Consider the following 23600-nt stretch of genomic DNA (forward strand, 5'->3'; position numbering starts at 1 on the left):
TTGAAAGGACAATTACACTAAGTTTTGTGTTTGTTGTTTTTTTATGGTTTGTCAGTTCTGTCAGTCATGAGAGTGAAAATAATAGAAAAAAAATGCTCTGTATTAGTAAAACTCTCTTTATACTGGTGTTTTTTAATCATACGGTAGGTGCTGCTTGTTTGCCTATTAGTGACAAACCTAAAATTATTATATCCATTTTATGTGCCATTGTCGAATTTACTATCTCATCTTTATTTAGCATCTACTTGAAGACAAAACCATTTTTTTTTCATAATTGGAAATAAATTAAGGTGTCAAGCGGTTAAGGAATCCTTAATTTCTAAATAATAGCAATAATAAAACTGCTTGAAATGCCTGTTTTTGAGTCTTTCATTTGTAATGGCCATCCACTCTGCTGTTCTCATTTGCCACCCCTCCAAAGACTTATGCCCCACTCCCACCACCCCTTCTAAAATGTTCTAGCTCCGCCACTGCCTCTAAGCCCATGTTGCCACCACATTCCAGCCCTCGACCACACTCAAAGTCAAAACTCACGAGGTCAAGGTCCAGCCCTTGACAACGCTCAAGTTGAGCTCACTTTGGAGAACAAGTTTCTGTCCATGACTAGGCTTCAGGCTAAGTCCACGTCTCTGGCCCTGTAGCTTCTCAGACCAGTCCTTAATCAGGAGAGATGAGAAATGGGAAGCATGTCCTTCCATCTAGGACTATGTTTATTTACCATTATACTTGTACTCTAGTATTGCTTCACTGCGGTTTTCTTCTTGCCAAAGTGCCGGTCTTATGTCAAAGTCAATTAGGATTTTTGTTTTCGGAGTTGCATTAAAGCGAGTAGCGAGCTTTTTGGATGATATAATAACCTTTGCGGCAATTAGAAAAAAAACTTTAATTATTTTCACGTTAAAATCTATCTTTTCAATAAAAGCTTTAACCCTTTCTGTAAATTCTATAACAGAAATACATCATCTTTAATATATATGGCAAAGCTTATAGGATTTTCTTAGTTAAAATTATTTTTAATTTTCAATTTATAATTAAATAACCAAAAAGAAACATGTAGGAAACTGTTCTCCTTGCAATGGAGTACAACTTTCCCTCCTAATCTGATGTCATTCTGTATGTCCTGCAGAAGCTATGGCTTTATGCAAAGGTCAGGAGCTGCCACCCCCACTGGCCAAAGCCGAACAGATGGCTGCAGTGGACGTTGTTTGAAACAATATCTGATGGGAAGAGAAACTGGCCATGGAAATCCTGAAAATACATCCACCACTGCCGGTGGAAGGACGTCACCTTGGTAACTGCTGTGTTATTTGGCCAGCCAACAGGCTGTCTTGCTCTGGCGCTCATTTTCACAGCTGACTGACTGTAGAGGACACCGGCACTAATGCAGTGGTCAGCCAAAACTTCAACCCATGGCCCTTCTCTCCCCCCCTGCAGGCAGTGCTCCTCCTCCATCCTCCAGCTCCCTGTACATGCTCTCCAGGCAGTGATCCAAGTGATGTGGTGTTGCAGTGGAGCGTAGCTCGTCAAACACCCTGTAAAGATGTAAACAAAGAAAAGGCCACATGTTGTGGCCCCAATTCTGTTTCTTTTGGAGGGAATGCGTATTTAGACAGTCTTGGTCCACTGAACACAAAATTCAGCTGTTCCCTCCCTCATATTCTTGTTTTGCAGGACAGAAAAACACACACTGCCTGTTTTACGATTGTCCTCTGTCGCACTGTCAGTGTGGAGAAGTTTATTGTCTTCCTGTTATCAGCCGCTTAAATCTCAGATTACTCATCTTTCTTTCACAAATTAAAGTGGATAATATTTTTGCAATAAAATTAGTCTCCTATTAGAATTAGTAGAATCTGTCAATCAAACGTTTGAGATGGGGGCCAGCGGGCACCACATGATTTTACTGAGGCATCTGATTGGTCAGTTTATAACTTGAAGAACTTGCAATTAAGAAAAACATAAAAAAAAGAAAGGGAAGAAGATGTTAAGAACAAGGTATCAGAGAAAGATTAGTTATTTTGACAAATAGAATAATTGAATAATAACTGTTCATTTCTCAATAGAAGTCTATTGGATTTTACATTCTTGGAACCAATGGGTACTTCCTATTTGGAACGTGACGGAAGAGGGATCAGTCTGTCAAGTATGTATTTACAGTCAGTAGGGTCAACCCCCATACAGGTGCATTTGACAAAGGCATTACCTTCAGAGTATTCTTTTAATTGTAATTACCGGTAATTAAAGAAAAATTGCTGAATAAGTTTCCAAAACAAAACAAAAACAACTATATTTATGAAAATATCTTAAAGACACATTGCAACACTGACCCCGAAATTTTATGAGGCTGGCCTAGAAAATTAGCTGCAGATGATGATGACATAAACAAATGTCTATAATAATATCCAGCAAAGAGGCATCCTAGGGCAGGGGTGACTTTGTGACTGAAGCACAGGTTACTGCCCTTCTTCTACTGTGAAGTCTCTCAGTAGGATTACACCTATCACCTTGTCCCATGGCAGTCTTTATCTGGAAATGTGGGCCATTAAAAGTCCCAAAAGATTCTTCTTTAGTGGCCTTGTTAAAATTGAGGCCCCGCCAAAGAAGTAGACATCCTCATAAATAAGTCTGATCTTTGGATTTTTTACTGTCAATATTTATAAGTGAATAGTTTAGCATGGACCATTTTTTTAATGATATTTCCTCATGTTTGACCTATAAATTCAAACCTTCAAAGGTTACTGAAAACAGTTGTAAAGCGTTTTACGTTGTTTTGTCCAGTTTCACACTTTACCGTTTCGCAATGGCGGCATAGCTAACTTTTTTTTTGCTTACAAAAATGTTGCAGTTCATAAAAAACAACACTTGTCTTACTCTCTTTGACAGTGGAGGGATTTTCAAAGTAAAACACAGACGTGAACAAATGTCTGGGTTGGAGATGAGCTGCTTCTCCGCTGTCATACAGCATATTAGCAGTGTTCCTGTCACAACTGTGGTAATGAAAGCTACCCAGGCAAGGCTGTGGGGGCCACTCCCCTTTCCTCTCATTGTGTCACATTTCATTTCATTTCACCATACATTTAAATAGGTGCTGCGTTTGTTGTCTTTGCAGCTTTGGATCACTGTCATTCTGCCAAACGAGCACAACAAATGCACACTGCTCCCAGTCCCGTCCAGCACAAGCTGTGTTTCACGTTGACACAAACTCAATTATTGCCAGTAATTACAACTATCTTGGGGTGTTTGAGAGGAGGCTGAGCTACAAAAGCTGCAAAACATGGATTAGATTGCAGACGCTCTTGAAGGGAGGAAAGGGGGCAGTTAAACTGTCCCCCAGATTCAATTGGCCCAATCAGTTTAATGCTTGTGGTTTGGCTGGCGCAGTGTGGTTTATTAGTAGCGTGTTTGAGGTCAGTTTGAACAAATATCATCCAGCTTCTTCATGCCCCTGGTTAAAAAAATCTAAGTCTAATGAGATTAACTGCCTTTCTGGGAGGGCATGAACACAGAATACAGTGCAATTCTGGTCTAGACTCTTGCAAACTCCATATGCAGCTCCAGAGCCAACTGTCAGCTTTTGACTGTCAACATGTTAGGCCAACTGGGATGGAAATGTCAGTGATTCTTTGTTGTCATTGAAGGTTTCTTTTTAATTTTTTTTTTCCAGACTTTGTGTTTTTTTGCCCTTTTCTCCTTCATCACAAAACACGAAACCTTTATTTTGTTTGCTTTGGTTTTTAAAGAATAACTATATATAAGCCAAGATCATTGCGGATGACCTAAAAATTGTGTTTGCATTTATGAAGTTATAGGCTATTTCTTAAAGTCCCACATTATAAAGAGTCTTTGGTCCCGATATGGCTCCCTCTGCCGTTTTTGTACACAAATAGTATGGTCTGCTGTGATTGACTCAGCGTAAACTTCTTATTCTACGGAACATCTTTTTTTTAGTCTTCGCCAGGTGTTTTGGCCAATGATGGCTAACAAGTTTCACATAAACTAAGTTCTAAACAAGTATGTAATATTTTGTTCAAATATGTCCCATTTTTTACATAGAATCGCTTAAGTCCATTTTATTTTTAATCACAAACCAAGATTCAGTGTGTCACAAGCACACACTCCTGTGGCCTATCACATCTGTCAAACCAGAACGTGCTTCAGTCATAAAATCAGACAGTTATCTAAGTCATGTCTAAGCTAACAGGCCTACATCTCTTTTACAAGCTCCTGCAGCTCTTGTTCATAGCGGTTCCCAACCTGCAGCAGGAAGCAGCATCCAAGAGCTTTTTATTGTGAGAGACACATGCAATCTGTCCCTGGAGAGTGCAGTAATCTGATTTAAATTCAGCCCACGAGGTCATTATCACATGTTATGCAGCCTGGGCTTCCAGAGAGAGTCAATGCATACAGCAGCCCTTTAATGTATGAGCAATTTCACAAATTTAACTGTTGTTTCAGGCACATTTAAAGTCTTTTTGCCACTGCATGACACTGGTGGTTTGCACTAAGTAATACTGACAAATTTTCAACTGTTAACGCTGATTAATATACATTCGCAAGGTCAAACTGCATCTGCAGCATAGCACAGTACAGTTTTGACACATCTCATACTTACCTCCAAAATCTAATCATTAACCATTTTTAAAACTTTCCGTTTCCGGAAATATATATATTTGGTATACTTGTATACCAAATCAGATTTTTTAAATTGTTACATTTTTTTAACTGACCATTGGAGCACAATAATCTGATGTCTTTTATCCAGTTAAATTTACTCACTAATGAGAAATAAAATTTAGACATTTAGATTTCTTCCTTAAAGGTTGCTGTTTCCACTCCCACTGCCAACATTTATCTGATTTATTTAATAGTTTTTCATTTGTGCGTGTATAAATGAAACGCGGAAATAGAAGTCACAAAATCAAGACTACCATAGCTAATCCAAAACAACTGCCTTTCTCTCTCTCAAGCTACGTACACACCGGGTATGTGTGGTGTGTTAAACAACACATGCTCTAGGCATATGGGGTTCACATAGGTCTGTCGCCACCCGATACTAGTGCATGAACCCAATGTTTGAAGAGGCTTCGTGCAAAATGTTGAGAGTTGCAAATCACACGTATCTTGCTCTTTCTTTCATAGTTGGATTCCGACATATGAAAGACTTGGTGTGATATGATTTCTGCAAACCACAATTAGGAATTTATCCTTCATGATCAATTAAATTTTGTACGTAGAGTCCGATAACGGTCCTACAACCTTGCGTACCAAGAGTTTCAAATCCAGAAACCCAATAAGCACACATGAAAGTATAGTTTAGGAAGAATACGAACTGAATACTTCTTTAGAGGAAGAGGGGACATTGTAAATTGACAATATTATAGACACATAATACATAAAAAGTAAACTTCAAGGAAACTTCCTCACTTCTAGTGTAGACCAAGCATACTGGTAGTACACTTAAATTGACTAATTTTTTCGAAGGGCCAAACAAGTTGTTTTTATTTTTCCAATGCATCACTCAGCAGCAGGGTCCTTCATTAAAATAAGGACTTTTGAAGGTATTATAAGGCTCAGAGTATCATGAGTGCACGTAAACAGTACAGATCCTGCTGCTGTGGTTTGCTGAAGTTTTTTAGTGCATTATACCACACCAAGCTCCCAAAGAGGACAGTGTTTGCTCTTATAGTTCGGCAGGACAGAAGGGCGCAGAGAAAAAAACATCATCAAGAGAAGATCCATGAGACATTTGTGTCTCATGGAAGACGTCAGGCTGTCAGAATGTCTGACAGACACACACTGGGTGGCAGTGGACTCTGTCACAGCTCTGCTCAAACTGACCTGATAATTTAGCTCATCTATCATTCTTCACTGCTGTTTTTCAGATTCTTCATTGCCCTGGCTCTGGTTGTTTGCCCAGACTTAAAAGAGCTGTGACCACAAATACCAACAGTGATAATTAATGACACAACATGTTTCTCATTTAAAATCTCATCTAAAAGAGGTGGTCACAAATTATCCAGACTAATTGAAAAGCTGAGAGCGATAAAATATCTCTTAGCTAGCTTAAAGTGCTTCTTGATCAGATGGGGGATTGAAGTACAGAGTGCTGGTAATGTAGCTCCAGTAATGTTCTCCTTTGTGCTGATTACACAGGGCTGTGCCAGTGTAGGTGCCATAACCATTTGGCTTGCAATAACCGCTCGGGTTCCTTTCGACTGAGGATAACGTCACACTACGGTAACCCCACTTGGACAAACTACACAGCGTCCAGATCTGATGGGTTCTGCATATTTTCATTTCCCGTTTTCTTTTGTAAGATTAAGATCTTTCCCTCTTAAGTTGTGTCTGACATTATTCTTTGTAGTGTTTATAGAGAGATTTTGCCACAACACACTTTGTAAAAAGATCTGTGGTTGTTAGAATGAACCTGCTGCTCCACACAAGCGAACCGTGTCTCTTATCAGAGCAGCTGGAGTCTCGTAGCTTTGTGTTCGCAGGCAGGGAAGCTGCTTTGTTATGGTGTTCGGTCCGGAGAAGAGTTTGGACTGCAGTACGTTCAGCTGCAAATGCACTTAATAATAATCATAATGATAAAAAGCATGTTTAGAAGATAATCTCGCTCTGTGTCGGAGCTCTGTTTGTCTATAACGGACCGCATAATATCTTCTTCTATGGTAGTATCGTAATTTGTCCAGACCAATCACTATCTGACACGTCATTGGACCAACGGACAGCCAATCACATAATGTGACGTCAGCACTATTCGATGGACCCCGAACGGTTGTTGCAGGCCGAATGGTTGTGGTACCTACACCGTCTGCAGTGAAACAGTGAAAAGTTACAATTAGAATCTCCAGGTTTGAAGCTATTTTTGTTCAGTAAAATGTTCTTTGTGAAGAAAAAAAGAATAGTTTCCTTTATAAGATGCTCATCTTGTGATGAGCCTTTACAGCCTTTGTAAAGAAATGCCAATTGAAAGGTTTTTTCATTAGACAGGAGGGCAAGCTGAGATTTCAGGTTGGCAAAATAAAAAGTTTCTTGTCTTTAAGCAGCTTTTTAATATTAGAAGATTGGTGCTAGGATCATCATCAGCTGGTCTGAACTTCTTTTGCCTCTAAATCTGCTCATTTGTTGAGAACAGCATGAAAATGACTTAAAATACCGACTGAGACGGGAACCAGAACAAATCTGAAACATCACAGAAAGTAGATCCTTTTGCTCAGACAAATTGACTTTCACTACATCACATATAAACAGTGAATCTGAAAAAACTGCATATCACAGCTTGTAAAAGAACCAAAAAAGGGCCTCTTTACTTCAGCAAAGACTAACCAGACTGCATTGTGTGGATGTAAACAAATGGATCCAACTGCTACTGCATCATAAACAATGTGTATGTTAACATTTACAAATGTCAGACAAAAGGATTGACACAATGAGAAATAGGTGTTTTTTGTTATAAAGAAAAAAAAAATTATAGGGAATTTAGCATATTTACAATGTATCCAAAATACCAACAAATGTTTAAGTTAAAATGATCAAGCTCATTGAAAAATAATTTGCACGTTAACTGGTATGGTTAAGTATCACGTCACTCAAGAATAACCCTTACCCTACAAGTCCGTGGAATATATTTATCTCCATTTTGCTCTGAGGTCATTCCACTGTACTTTTTCTGTCACTAAGTGACATCATCTGTGGTTTCAAAAGAATGTATTTTTTTTATCAAATATAAACACAATTTTGACATCTCTGTACAAACCCTGTGGACAGTAAAAAGTCTTTCTAGAAAAAAAAAAAAGAAAAGAAAAAAACTGGAGCAGATTGCGTTCTCAGTGTCAGGAAGAGTTGCTTCAGAGACCTTTTGGGACGCTCTGTCACAAAGCCAGTGGGACCACACTGCCTGATTAGAATGGTTTCTATTTAAAACTACCATGTTTTCAAGCAGTGTGCCTGTGCGTTTGCTTCTGTGTTCAGTGGGACCAGAGCTTTTCACGGATTTCACCGTCCATAACCATTCTTAGCTCAATTTCACTGAGACAGACAGAGAAAATAATTAGATGGCAATTTAAATTAGATTTAAAAAAAATCCTTTTTCTAATTTTGCTGCTGCTGTTACCTCTGTCAAGATTGCAGTTTTTTGCACTAGAGTCCAATGCAACCCTCATCCTGGGTCATTATCCTAATCCTTAATGGTGTCTGAATGCCTGTAAGCCAAACACAAGCTGCTTGAAACAGAGGCAATGAAGGAGTGTCCTATTTTATCTTTTTCATATCATTTTCACTAGAAAGTAATTTCTGTATTTCAGTGTAAAAACTGTGCATATGACAATAAAACAGATTCTGATTCTGATTTTCACTTTGGCAAGCTTATACGGATATGGCTCATTAAAATGGATGGGTGATAGATAAAAAGCAATATATCTGTTTTTACTAAGGAAAGTGAAAACCACATCCACTACAGAGCACAATAGAACATGGTGACATGAAATTACGCCTTTTTGTATTGCCACCAATTTTTTAATATGCTACTCAACAGGCTTGTTTAGAACTATCTCAGGACTACCTCTTTGTATTTTGGTAAGCCTTAAGGGATTTATTGGGAAATTACACAGTCCCAAACCTAAAAGGCTACACCATCTACATTGTGTCACATAATTAACTGTGACTCAAACACCTGCGGCTTATTCTGTGCAGAACCGAATCAGCTGTGTTAGACCAGCAGGTCAGTCCAAATATGCAGGGTGAGCTACTGGAAGACCAGGAAAAGAAGGCACTGCTCGACAGTAACAAACACTTAAGTGTTGCATCATTCCATGATGGGTTGAAAGAGGTGGGGTTTTTTTTTCTTTTCTGAAGAGGGGTCGTATAAAGTGCGTTATTTAATTTGAATTCCTACCTCATTCTCCAAACTGGGAGCATTCTGACTGCCGTCAAAAGGTAAGACATTAAGGGCTTCCGACAACCCCACTTCAAAAGACCAATGAAACCTGGGAAATTCAATTGTTGGGGTTCCTTCAAAGTGTGGGAAATTTGGCAAGAAAACGTTTTAACCTAGATTAAAGCTCTTCAAATGTAAAACAGCATTTGAAGAACAATGAAAGAAAGTTCTAGAAATGTCAGGTATAAGAAAAAAAAGAAGAAGGAATGGAGCTGGAGTGAACTATATCTTAACATAATATATGTTGTTACATCGATTCATCGATTCTTTATTCTTTCATTCATAGATGTAGATAACCCATCCAAATGATTCTGTACTAAGAAGCCTTTTATAGTATCGGATAAAGGTTTGAAACATCATTTTCCAAATTTGTCTCAAATGTTCCAAATCAGTTTTGACATTTATAAAAAAAGTTAGAAAGTGTTGGGTAAAAGACTGCAGTTTTCATGAGAGAAATAAATGTGCATCTCAAACGTTAAAGGTTATTTCTCCAAATGAATCTGGTTTCAAAATTCTATGATGTGCAACATCAGCTACAGCTACAGCAAAAGGAGCCTGTCCTGTAGCAAATAAGCAATAGAAACAACATAAGTGAGAACTTTTTTTTTTATCTATTTATTTTTAACTTGCCTTGTCCAACAGCTGGGCAGACAGATGAGAGCTGAGGGCCTCTTTTGTTGGACATATTTTACTTTAACAATAGGGGTTATTAATCTTCATACAAACCAGAGGTATGTCTGAATAAACCCCTTTTGTAATTGAGGCCAAACTTTATTAATTTCAACCATGTTTGAAAATCTTGGGTGTTGGACCGGACGGAAAAGGAAAGAAGGGAAGAAAAGGGAGGGATGTTAGAGAGAGAGGGGGGTAGGAGGGTGAAAATAGAAGGGGAGGGGGGATAAGACCATGAAGCAGCATAAAGCAACAGGTTTATTGGTTGTTTATCGTTACGGTAAGGTTCAAATGTAGTACAAAAAGGGCGGAGCCTATCCACACACACACTCAAATGTTATCAACACACCTGTTAGCTGCAAAAATGTCCACATGTCAACATGTACACAATACAGATAGTGTTCACACACATACTTATGACTTAAAACCAACTAGTGTGAAATCTTTCATTCATTCAATCATACAAACTGTTAGTGCAAAGGTGAGCTAACACCTGTGCTCAGGTGAGTGTTTATGTTCTTCTAAAATGGGTGGTGGAACGTGAAAAGAAGGAGGGAGAGTGACCAGCCATCCCCACCCCAAGACCCCCACCGCAGCAGCAGCGGCAGCCGGAACCCCCCAACGCCACACGGCAGCAGGCAGGGAACAATCCGCCCCCCGGGCGACCAAATCCGCCACCCAGGCCAGGGCCAGCAGGACCGCCGCGAGGCCCCCAGAGCCACAGAGCAGGGAGGCACGGAGGGAAAGAGAGCGCCGCCCCAGCCCAACCAGGAGAGCAGCCCCCCCGCCGTGCCGGGAGAGCCCAAAGCAGGGCCCCACCACCACCCAGGAGTTCCGGGCATCCCCCCGCCCCAACCCCAGGTACGAGCCAGGACCCCCTAAGGGAGACCCGCTCCGCACTCCAGGCAGCCACCCACCCGGCCCACGGTTGGTCCAGGGAGGAGCAAGGCAGGGGCCCGCCGCCCCCGCCCAGGACATAAGTGAGAACTTAACCATTGACTCCATCAGTGTTGGTAAATTAATTCTGTGTTCCAGAGACAACACATAAAGTTAAGCACTTAAGCTGAAGCTATATTTTAAATTTTAAAAGCAATTCAAAGTGTTTAATAGAAACTATAGAAACTTGAATCGTTTGCCTGCAGCTTTGAGTTTAGCCAGTCACAACTGCATTGACAGTTAAAAAAAAATTCACCAATACTGATTTATAGGAAAGAAGGGCTTGTTTAAATTAGCTTTTTCTTAACAATAATTCAGAAAATCTGGACTTGTCTGTTTGAACAGATTGAGTTGGTTTTTACAAACAGATCTGCAGGGGTTGAAGTTGTTCTCAAACCCTGCCAGATTCTCAGACAGCAAATAGAAACTGTTTTAATTTCCTGAAAGACCTGAATGCCAGAGAGTCAGAGGCTGACCCCTCCGATATGCACCTCCATAATTCTATTAAAACTCAGTAAAGTGTCTCACAGTCAGCCTGTTCTTAGATGTTCTTAGACACTTGATAAAGAGAGAAACCTACTGGCTAATTATTCCTGACCTGGGTGCATTTGAGGGACCTGCCAGGCATCCACTGATTGGTCCTGTCACTGGTTGTCAAAACTGGGATTAGTGGGGACAGCCAGGGACAAACCCCTGCGGTGAGGCAGTCAGAGCTCCACCCCAGCAGACAAGAGCACGAATAGGCCTCTTTATCAGAGTGCAGATGGAAATGCCTACAGAAAGAGCCAAGTGTGTTATGTGACTACCTATTATCCTTTTCTTTTGTTGAGAGATGGCACTGATGGGGAGAGTGCAGGGGGAGTTCATCTTTTTTTGTGGCAAACTGGGGAGTGGAGTGTGAGTTTACTCATGTTCCAACTAAGTATTTTACTCTGCTGGATTACAAAGGTCCAGTGTTCAACCATAGGTTAACCAAGAGCAGATCTCAATGCACAGACCTTTGGAAATGTGGGGTCAAAAAAGGTAAAATTTGCTCTTTTGGGCACTGACTTCAGAATCATCTCAATCTGTTGAGTTATAAATAAAAGATTTCCTTTTTCATAATCTTGCTCATTTTGGGTTATCACGGAGTTTGGAGTCAGGCAACTGTTATGCAGTACTTACACTGGACGCCTTATATTGTAAAAAGGATTGTCAGGTCTCAATCACGACCCAGTCTGCAGAGCTCCTTAGAGGCCAGGCTGGGTAATAAGCGTGTCCTCAGCTTAGCAGGTTAATGTGTTTTTATTGCCATGGTGAAGCTAATAGAGTTGTGATGACTCCACACCTGCCACAGGCAGCTGTAGGGGGGAGGAAAAAAAGCCACTGAAGTCTCCCACAGGGCCCAAGGCTGTCCATGGGCAAGAGTGCTGCTGACAGATAAAGTACTTGACAGTGACACAGTGCTATTGGTTGACAACAGAAATGACTAGAATCTCAAAACACACATTGCCTCCTCCTCTGTCTTCTACCTTGTAGTTCTTGCCCATTTTTCCTAGTCTTTTCTGCCAGTGCTTGCATTTTAAATAAGTACACAGGTGCAGAGATCATAGAGTCTGAGACATTACACTCCATCTGAGTGAATTACATTCTTCTTATTTCCTCTCAGATGTAATTTGTTAGATTTTCTTTCAAAGATGAATACTTTTCTCTCATTCCCTCTGCATAAATTCTCTATTGATCAGTCCATTACCCATAATGCTTCACATTTCTCGTGTTTTAAAATAATCTTCACATTGCCGGCAGTGGAGTGAAGCTACAACATAAAAAAAAAAAACAATATAATCTGAATGAGTGCTTTATTTGCTGCATGACCCATGATATTTGATTCTGGTCATGCTTGTCACTACAATGAACTGAAAATCTCCAAAGAGGGGCATATAAGGAAACATATCATTTAGGTGTTTTTAGCCTTATTTTGCAGACTCTTTTTCAAGTCTTTCCCAAACACTTTATAAATATCTTTTCGTATAAAAGGTAACACAAAGTGCTGTACACAGTGGAAAGACAACACTATTGTACTGCAATTTAGTATCTCAATGGATGTGTTTTTAAGATAAGCAATATATCGCTACCTTTTTATATGGATGACAATTAGACAGAGAGAATCATGCCTAGGCTCCGGCAACACCATAACCCCCAATGGGATATAGTGTTTTAAGAAAATCGATGGATGGATGGATAACCATAACACTTAACTGTCAAGTTGGCTAAATTTACAACATACCAGGTTAGCTGTTATTCTATGGTTCTACCAGAAGGGGTTAATCATAATGTCTCACTAGATTTTTGCTAATTTCAACCTCAGGTTCCACTTGCAATGTTTCTGGGGTAAAAAGCTTTCAAGCATCCACTCTTCTGGAGTAAACATTCCAAAGTTAACAGTTAAAGTCAATCAGTGCGAGGAGTCTACACAGCTTAAGGTCTGGCAATGGTGCAGTGATAGAGTGGTCAACCCACTATTGGACGATGGCAGGTTTGATTCCTGCCCTGTCCGCGCATATGTCGAAGTGTCCTTGGACAAAACACACAATCCCACATTGCTCCTGGTAGTTGTAAGTTGGTGCCACTGTTCACCATCAATGTATGAGTGTGTGAATGGGACTGTGACTGTATGGTACTTTGGGCCTTCTAAGAAGGTAGAGAAGTGCTTTATAAGTATACGCCATTTGCCATTTACACAGACTGAGCACAACGTGGCATGTAGCATCAAACAGGGCAGCCGTGGTGCAGCGGTAGGGCGGTCGACCCATGATCGTAAGGATGCAGGTTCAATTCCCGCCTTGCACGCCCATGAGTCGAAGTGTCCTTGGGCAAGACACTGAACCCCACCTTGTGTCTGGAGGGAGGTTGGTGCCTGTGTTCCGCAGCGGAGCCGCCATCAGTGTGTGAATGTGTGTGTGACTGGGTGAATGGGTCTGTGACTGTAAAGTGCTTTGGGCCTTGAAGAAGGTAGAAAAGCGCTACATAAGTATACACCATTTACCAAATACAACTCAAAACAAAAAACTTTGAGCAGCACAAATTCAAAGCTGATGTCTTGGCAGGAGACTTTAATCATGCCAATCTAAAGGCTGTCCTGCCCCAAGTTCCACAAATATATTCATTTTTTCTTCAAGAAAAGACTAAATCCTGGACAAACTCTACTGCAACACTTTTCATGCCTAAAAAGTAAGGGTGGATCGATTTATTCAACTATATCTATCTGTCTGCAGAAAGTTAACTGAACTTAAGTGAATCAACTTATATAATTATAAAATAGTTTTTAAATTAAATAAAAAGATTATATTCAATCTTGGACAATACCATTTGGACTACATGGTGGGTTTATTTTACTATAATGTAAAAATGACCAAGTGCATCACATTGAACAACACACACGTGATTCAGCAAAAACTGATCAGTCCATCATTCCAATCTAAACACTTTGAACTTAACAAAGACATGTGACCATCCAGTGTGCTAGAATGTTCTAATAATGTTCCCTTTGAATTTTCTGATGTGGAAAAACAATGTTGGACTGAACTTTAGGAAACTAACATGTGAATGGATTTGAAATTCTTTCTTGTTTACTTGTTTGTTTGGACACATATTTCATTTACGCTTGATGATCTGGAAGAAATTCAAGAATCTGGAAAATGTCACTGTTCAGTAGCAGGAATTTCTCTTCAATGGTTGAAGTTTTGGCTAAATATATCCTGGATCCCTTTTAGGTCAGTAAATTGGATTGTTCAAAATGAACCAAAATCGATTAGATATTGTATCATCGACCACAAATTCTAATATGAATCGAATTCTTGTTACACTAAATCGTTACACCCCTACTACAAAGCCAGATTTCATCCTCACTCGCTGTGTAGCTCTCTGTCTAATTCCAGCCAGCATCCAAACCTCTGTTGAAAAGGAAATCCAGCAAAAAGGACAGTTCCAGTGTGTACTGGGGGAATAGAGCTGAGTCACAAGAGAGGCATCATTGATGCACGTTAGACAGTCTCCCTAATTTTTGAAGTCTTCTTTAAATAACACTTTTTAAACTAGGCTTTAAACACACTAAATGGGTTTTTCATTATTTTATTCCACTGCATTGTAAATTATTTTATTTAGTCATGTAATGTCTGTGTCTGGTTTGACAATATAACAAGGTCTATGAACTTTTAAAACACACAGCTCCGTCTCACCAAAGCAAGCCGTCACCTATGAAAGGATGCTGTTCTTGGACAACAGCTCCACTTTGACCATTGTGATTCCCCTCAAATTTACCAAAAAAGCAGAACGATTCAGACCAAAGCTGCTCATAGTGCTGCTGGATTCAGGACTTTCTGAGCAACAGACCAGAGAAACCAGGAATGGGAACAACACTAAATCGGCTCTCATGCAGGAACCCAACAGGGTTTAGTGTCCTTAGCCCTCTCATTTATTCATCATTTGTTCATCATTGCTCCCTCACCCAACTTTGAAACACCATCAATTGTCACATTTTGGGACGACCCAGTCGTAGTAGGACTGGTAAACAACAAGTTGACCTACAGATAGGAAGTTTAGCATCTTGTGGAGTGACATACCTAAAATTCACTGTACCAGTACTTGAACATCTAAAAGAAAAAATATACAATTGACTTTAGGAAATATAGACATACACCCCAGGCTGCCCTCTACATGTTAGAAGAGATCCAGAAGGTGGGTAGTTTTAAGTGTCTTGGGGTGCACATCTTCTGACCTCTTATGGACAATTCCAGTTTCTCAACAAAGTAAAAAAAAGCACAACAATTGTGACTTAATTATCGTGTTGGACAAATTGTAATCGGTCTAGAACCTGGTGTAGTGATAATGTGGATTTGGCCATATTGGATCTCATTGCTTATCATTGTATCATGTGGGACACACACATTTCACAATTCAGTACCTAGCTTTATTAATAAAAATCTATATATTTTTTCCCTTTGCGTGTTCAATCAAGTACATTAAAAATATCTTAAATAAATATATTAATTTCATTGGAAGCCTTTAAAATATTGAAGCATTTTTTCTGGTGGCCATCTTGAAACCTAATCAGGCTAACTGTGACCCAACACACTGGACATTTCATGAATGGGGGAACTCCATTTAGCAAAAGAATGTAATGCTGCTCGCTAAAGGAGGTGAAAATGTATTCTAGTGCCTGCCAAGTACTCAAGTGACAGATTTGTTAAAATTGAAACGCTAGCTTTCAATCAGTGCAAGAAATATTCAATATTCAGTGAATATGGAACATGGATGTGTATAGCGGTTTCATGCATGGCAGTTTATAGGTGATGTGGGTTCCTTCCTATTAAAATAAAGGCGCACATGTTTTTGAGTCAACACCAACAAAGATTTTGACCTTTTATAGGAACAACAAAATACCAAATCTTTATGATCTGTTCTGTTTAGAGATGTTTTTTTTTCTCTTCAACAGGTTGTTTGGTTTAATACTGCCCTTTATAAACGTTCTTGTGTTAACAGGACACTCTTTTGATTGTATAAAAATCAATTTAGGAGGTTTTCTTTTAAAAATGTTCCTGGTTTTAAGCCATTAATCAATAGATTTAGTGCATATTTATTCTGTTTGGCATGAATGGACACTAAAAATAGATGGGGAAACCCTCTAACACAGCAGAAAAGTCTGTTTGTGTCCAGTCTCATTAAATAAAACGGTAAGAATGATCCCTGAGTGGATATGGCTTAAGAAGAGATGACAGCCCTTGAAAGAACCAACACCTCACTAAGTTTCGATAGTGATGCAGCAGAAGGAAAGGGTAGGACCCAGATGAAAATAAGTGGCAAGACATGAGTTTAGTTGAAAGCAAACTGGCAGCAGGAGGTTAGACAGTTCTGGAATTTCTGGTGAATGTGGTTTGAGTGTTTCCCTCATTAGAATGCAGGAATGAGTCTGCTCAGAGAGCTGCAAACAGCCTGGGCCCAACTAAAAAGGATTTATAAAGTTTTAGTCAAGTACCGGTCATAATGGTTCTACAACTTGACGTGATCCACTTCTGCTGATGAAAGCACCTCCATATGTTCGCTGTTCTTCACCTTCTGGAGCGTCCGGCTGCTGCGCTCGTTGATTGTGTCCTTTGACCTCAGGTAATGAAGACGTGAAGATTTTCCACCCAGACGTCTGACAGCCTTCATGGTGGCTTCCTTTGATCAAGTCATCACAAAAGCTCCCCAGTAGAAAGTCAGGGAAAGTGCAATAGCTGGTACATCAGAAAGCATAAGAATAATAAAAGAATATTAACAAAGTATCAAACCTCATTAAGCATTTGCAGTGCGCAGAGGCTTGTTTAAAACAAAAGTTAGTTGCAAGATTAGTTTTAATTCCTTTTTCAGCCTGCCGAATAAGCTCGGAATCTCTCAGCAGCTGTGTGACAGGGTTAGTTCGTCACGGCACCAAAGCAACGGGAGTTTTCAACAGAAATAAGTTTCACTTGCCAAAATGTAATAAGTTTGGAATTTATTTAATCCCTGAATCACACAGTGAATAGTAATATGTCTTTACCTTAATCATTGTGTCTCCAGCAGAGTTCAGTGGCAAGCTACATTCCTCCCCCCGACTTCTCAGCCAGGCTCACAGAAAAGCCTTTCATTCCTCGTCATATCACTTTGACAACAGTATAAAATGCACGGAACATAGAAGCATGGCCTAGCGCTGGTTCAACCCCTTCAGTAATCCACCTCAGATCCTCCTAATTCTGTTAAAACAACAGATCAGGGCAGACACATCTGACAGGAAGATTTCAGGAGCTTATCTTGCACCTTTACACAAAAGACTAAATGTATTCGTCAGCGCTCTACTGTGTTTGATTATGCATGCCTGTATGAATCTGTTTATCTTCTGCAGGTCATAGAAATGTGCAGTAATGCACTAATCTGCAGGATTCTGCTTCACGAATTGTACTCATGAACTGGAGCTCACCTATAAAACTCTTCCCTTTGATTTTACTTTAGAAATTGTTTACAGCGATGTGGGTTCTGTGGTTTGGAACCCAATAATTGCTGACCTATTCTTCTTTGTCCAGAAGATGGAAGCTGAAATTGTAGGATAAGTCAGTTAAGCAACAGGGGATCTGCTTTTGTAAGAATTCAGTTTGACGCAGTCATTTTATAAATGTTATCTCCATGTTGCCGTGGTGATCGCCATTGGTAATGTCAAATTATTTTGAATGGCCATCTAAACTAGAGCACTGTAAATCCAAACCCTTTTACGCCCACAATAATGTTGGAAACAAGAAATTCAGAAAATGGATTCAAACAGACAAACTAGAAGAGAATTTTTGAGAAAGGAAAATTTGAACGATTTACACCCAACAAAAGTGAAGCATGAATCACAGTCCTTAAGAAACCATTTTACTTGGAGTGAGAAATCAGCTAAAGTAAGTTTTGTCTCACAGCTCCACATATGGAATTTGTGCAACTTGTTTTCAACACATCACCCAAACCAACTCTGATCCTGTCATTTATTAGACAGCTATGATTGTTCTAAATGTCATAGCGGTGGGGTTTTCAGTTCAAACAATGAATCAGACAGCGAAGGTGGTCAGCAGCTGCAGACACTCACGCCACACCCCTTCAGAGGACTTAATAGATATTTAAGTGTCTAAAAATGGTGACATGTTGAAAATCCAAACACTTAACAAATCTATCGTCACAGACGGTGTGTGATGGTTTAGCATGACAGACCTTCCGTTTACCACAGTGAAGTTTAAATCTCACCTGTGTGAAACTCACTGCATGACTCACGTTCCCTGTTTGCTCTGTCCAAGGGAACTGAGTGGATCCTGAGATCCGCTTATGCTGAAACGCAGTTTCACACTGCAGCAGAGTAAAAATGAAATCAGCCCTGATGTCCAGATTCTTTTCTTTGTTTTGACTTAAAGCTCCTGGATTTCTGCATTTTTCCTGGCAGCCACGTCTGGACTCATTCATGCATGATCCGCTATCTTGGACGTTCTCATGCTGCTTCGGCACCACCCAGGCTTCACGAGCTCTGGCCTCGTGGTCAGACAGTAAAGTTTCCCAATCACTGTAAAATTTCCTGAAATCCCACACGGTTCAGAATATTCCCTGTTGTCTGACAGTTGGATTAAATCTCATAAGGGGCCTCTAGGTTTTGAAAGCTCAATAACAATGCTACCATTTGATTTATGGGTTTACTTTTAATGACCCATTAAAATGCAATTAGCTTCTTTATCCAAAACAAACTGCATGCAACCAGTGAAGGACGTAGGGAGAAAAAACATGGCTTGGATTTTCTTTAACAGCATCTCCAGAAGCCTCCCAGCATGCAGCCTTGCAGTATTTTAGCTCCGACTTTAGATGAAACAACGGCCTTTTAATGGGAACCTATTAAAGGCAAATACATCGACTCTCTTAGCTAAGCAGCCGAGTGAAAAAAGTTTTTCAGATGAAAGTACCTTAAGATTGCCTCCTGGGAAAAAAACAAAAACGGATTGATTTACTTACCAGTCCTTTGATTCTTTGTTTTTGTAGTACTTTAAAACTACTTAGTTTTAAGCCCCCACAAGAGCTGGCAAAGAGAAAATCAAGCACGGTCTGTGGAAAGAGTCACAAGTACGGTGGGTTACTAGAAACAGATAAAAAGAATGCAAAGGTATTAAAAAAAGGTAAACAAACTTAAGCCTCTTGACGGACAAAACCAAGAGTTTCAGAATGAACATTTGGATGTTACACTTTGATTTAAAACAACAAGTGTTCTCCAAATGGCTTCTGTCAGACATTATAAAGGTGAAGACACTGAATGTGGAGCTCATCTGCTGTGGCTACATGTGCTCGGGTTGTGCTGAAACATGCACTACCTGCCAACTACCCTCTGGAGAGAAATATACATCTAATTTACAGAAAGCCCATATGGACCGTCCTGCAGTTTCCATGCCATCTGCATACCACTTCAAGCTTTGTGAAATCTGTAGAAATGTCTTTTCTTAAAGTGGTCTTATACTATGACTAGCCTGTGCAGATATGCTGTCACTTGAGTTGGATGGACTCTGGACACTCGCTGTGGCGACTGATAAAAGGAGCAGCCAAAAGACAAAGAAGGACTGAAGAGCCAGGAGCTTCACACTGTTTTAGCTCAGTGACACATTTTAACAAATATATGAGCATTATTAGAGAGAAAATGGCCTTTTGTGAATAAAGGAAAAGTTTGGGATTTTTTTTAAACTCATATTGTGTAGGTTGAACGCAAAAAACAAAAGTGTTTACATTTTTGGTGAGTCTTAAAAGGGCTGTAACATTTAAAAATCGGTTTAAAGTTCCTTTAAAGCTGTGGAGTTTAAATCTTCGCCTTGGCACAGTTTAGAGGCCCCTTAGGCCTCTTAGATCAATTTGAATGTGTCCAACTTTTATGCAATGAGGTTTTCCCCCTGATCTTGGAAATGAACTACATGTTGTGCCTTTTGGATTTCTTGAAAAGTTTTGGTGCTTTTCTGTTTGTGTTTTGTCGTTCTTATAGACTCATTTTGAAAACTGAACATGTGATTGTCTCATATACTTACACTGGGTCACATTTATTTATAGATTATTTTTTTAAATCCTGAGTGATACAAATATCTGGATTCATGAAATATTCCCAAAATATACATGCGAACTAGGAAGTAATGGTCATATTCCCTTAAAAAAAAACCATATAGATCAGTTTTGTTGTTGCTGCATTAAAGTGCTATATGCAGTAGTGTTTAGTATAAAATGATAATACTTTGGTGGCCCTCCCAGGTAGAACTACCTGTCTACTTATTTTGAATAATAACCAGTTGTTTCGAGCCGTGGGCAGCACATCTACTATCTATCCCGTCCTTTTTTATAATGTGCAAACTATCCGGATCGATGCATGAACATGCACAGAAAGGAGGTTTGTTACAAACTGCTGCCAACTCACCATTATCGTCATTACTTTTACAATTTGCAGACCATTAAATTATCTTTTTTTCAAGGGAAAAAAAATTTGGCTTCAATCCTGCAGCCTTAGACTGCCCCTCCTTGCTCTCAGCACAGAGAAGGAAGCTTTTTATTGAAGCATTACACAGATGACAAAAGCTAAAATTATTAGGGTCATCCAGGTTGACCACAAAAGATTTTCTCTTTTTTCCTTTGAGATCAGTTTGGGTGAATTAGGTTTTTTGGGGTTAGCACATTAAATAAACAACTAATTACCATATTCATCTAAGGGGGAGCATTGGATTGTTGCAGAAATAGAGAAGGAGAGAGGTGTCTGTCTGTCAGAAATGCTTGTTCACATCTTTATCAAGCCGAAAAGGAATCACAGCTTTGATGGAAGGGACACACAGATGTTTTGAAGAGCGTTTCTTTAATAGTTACGACGACAAACATGCAGGTCTAGGACTGGATGGTGCCGTAACATAAAACACAGTAGTTGACTTTTAAAGTTTTTATTGGGTAAAGGAAGGAGGGGAGGTAGGGACCAAGGTTGGGCCATGAGAATGAAATCAATAGAACCACACACAGCCCTGCTGTCACCATCCTAAAACTGACACAAAAACACAAAAATCTCCCTGATTTATCCACAAAAAGGGAATGAAAACATAATTGGGGGCACCAACCAACTTACTTTAACTCAAGCACACTCAGCCTTTCCTGATATTGCTCAATTCTTGACTGACATTCAAAAGTTTTGTTCACTTTTTATTGACTGACATTTGAAAGTCTTTTGAGATTTAGATCTCATAAGTATTGAGTAGTAGGCTACTCACCAAAACCTAGAAGGCATTTCCTGATTTTGTCCTCTTTAGTATTTCATAATGTTCCTGTGTTTTTTAGACAATTTGGCACACTTAGAATCATTTAATTTTCTTTAAAAATAATAGCTTGTCTTATGTAGTGCACCTTACTGTTAATTCTAGTTGTGCTTGGTAACCTCAAACGGGGTTTATGTGGTATACAGTGTTGCAAAGGCAAAATACTCCAAAGTGTGCTTATTGCAGATAAAGGAGGCTGCTTAATCTGCCCTATAACCTGTTTTATGAAAACAGACCGTTTGCTCTCCCATCAATTATAGTGGGGCTTAACCCTTGTGCTATCCTAGGCACTTTACCATTGGGAGTTGGGTCATCTAGACCCACTAGACAGTGCTCTGAACCTTTTTTCTTCAATGACTTGTGATCTTCACTGGTGTCCATGGATTACATGAAATCTTTCCACCTTTATCCACCTTTGTCATGGTAGGGAGAACACTTCAATGGAAGGGTGGGGTCATCTAAGATAGCACAAGGGTTAAAGGTAGAAAAATGCAGTCCTATTGCTGATCAGTGACATGTACAAATTAAAATGTTTTTGGATGTTCTGACACTTAACATCAGCTAACAACCATTATCCATCCAACCATCCATCCATCCATCCATCCATCCATCCATCCATCCATCCATCCATCCATCCATCCATCCATCCATCCATCCATCCATTTCTCCGGAACCAGGTTGCAGGGGCAGCAAAGATGCCCAGACTTTCCCTCACCCCGGCCACAACCGCATTGTTGTTCCTGGATCTGAGGTCCGACTATCGGACGGACTCTCCTCTCCCGTACGCTGGCATAGACTTTCTCAGGGAGGCTGAGGAGTGTGATTTACTTGTCATTAGAGGCTTCTGAACCGCTCTTTGTCTGACTCGTCACCCAGGACCTGTCTGCCATGGGAGACCCTACCAGGGGCTTAAGCCCCAGACAGCTTAGCTTCTGGGATCACCCGAGCTCTCAAACTGCCCCACCACGTTAAGGTGGCGGTTCACGGGGGAGAACAACAACCATTATGAAATGAAAAAAAAAAAAAAACTCATTTACAAAAACTAACTATTCTCCAAATAACATTAGTGGAGTCAATAGTATTGCCTAGATATTTGTCATCTTGATGCGTCTTACTTTTTGTTGTTTCATTGTCCCATTATACCAAGAAGATGATTAAGGGAAAATCTGCATTCTAAGGAAATCCAGAGGAAACAGTCACATCATTTTAACTGCCATGCTGCTTGGCTCATTCACTGAGATGCAGAGTCAGCAGTTGCAGGGACTTTATGAACCCATTCCTAATACATTTGTGTGAGGAATATTTGAAGACAGACATGTTTGGTTTTGCAAAACAATTATGCAAAAGAGCCACATCTTTCTAGTTACATACAACTGATGGAACTCCAGGGTCTATAGAGGGGTCAAAATTAATATATGATACACTGACCTTTAGCACTGCCTATCCAGAAGAGTCCTTACGTTAGCACATATTCCGTTTCATTGTATTCAGTTTAAGCACTAAAATAGAAAGGGCTAAAACAGCAGTGGAATTTACATCTCAGGGCCACTCCCCAAAGTGAAATTCTCCTCATCATGGAGTTTCCAACAGTCAAAAAATGGTCTAATTACATTTACATTTTTAGAAAGATTGCCTAACGATGCAATCTAGAATCTAAACAGATGTTGGGATAAGACAATAACTTCCACTGGATCCCTTAATTCATGCAGCCTTGTAGTTGGCAGGTTCCACTTTACATACAAGGATTATTAAAGCATTGAATCATTTCTAGGACAAAAACAGCCCCAAAGACAGTTTTTACTAAAGAGAAGTAGAAAAATGTCCGTGACTCTGCATTTAAGATGCACTATTTACATTTTCCAACATAAAAATACATATTTATGGGAATTTAACAGTTTAATACGGTCCCCTCAAGCCAGACACTTTCTTCATGCATCATAGGAACTTGGGCTGAAGCCAGATTTCATCCTGAACTACAGTCCAGTATTGGCAAAACAGAACATGCTGCTGTGTTATTTCAGCCTACTCCTGGAAATTGTGTTAGGTATTCAGAGCTATACAGCCTCTAGTTCTAGAGTTATTGATATAAATGTTAATGAATCCCTCTGTCATGAAGAATGCAAATGCAAGTACAATGCCAAAATGCAGTTACTGCAGAGCAGATCTGGGCCCTGTGCTGAGAATCTATGGCATCAGTTCAAGATGTATTAGCACAGATACCATTC

Source organism: Oryzias latipes, chromosome 24 (genome assembly GCF_053564925.1).
Source record: "Oryzias latipes strain Hd-rR chromosome 24, Olatipes_Hd-rR_3.1".
Lineage (NCBI taxonomy): Eukaryota > Metazoa > Chordata > Actinopteri > Beloniformes > Adrianichthyidae > Oryzias > Oryzias latipes.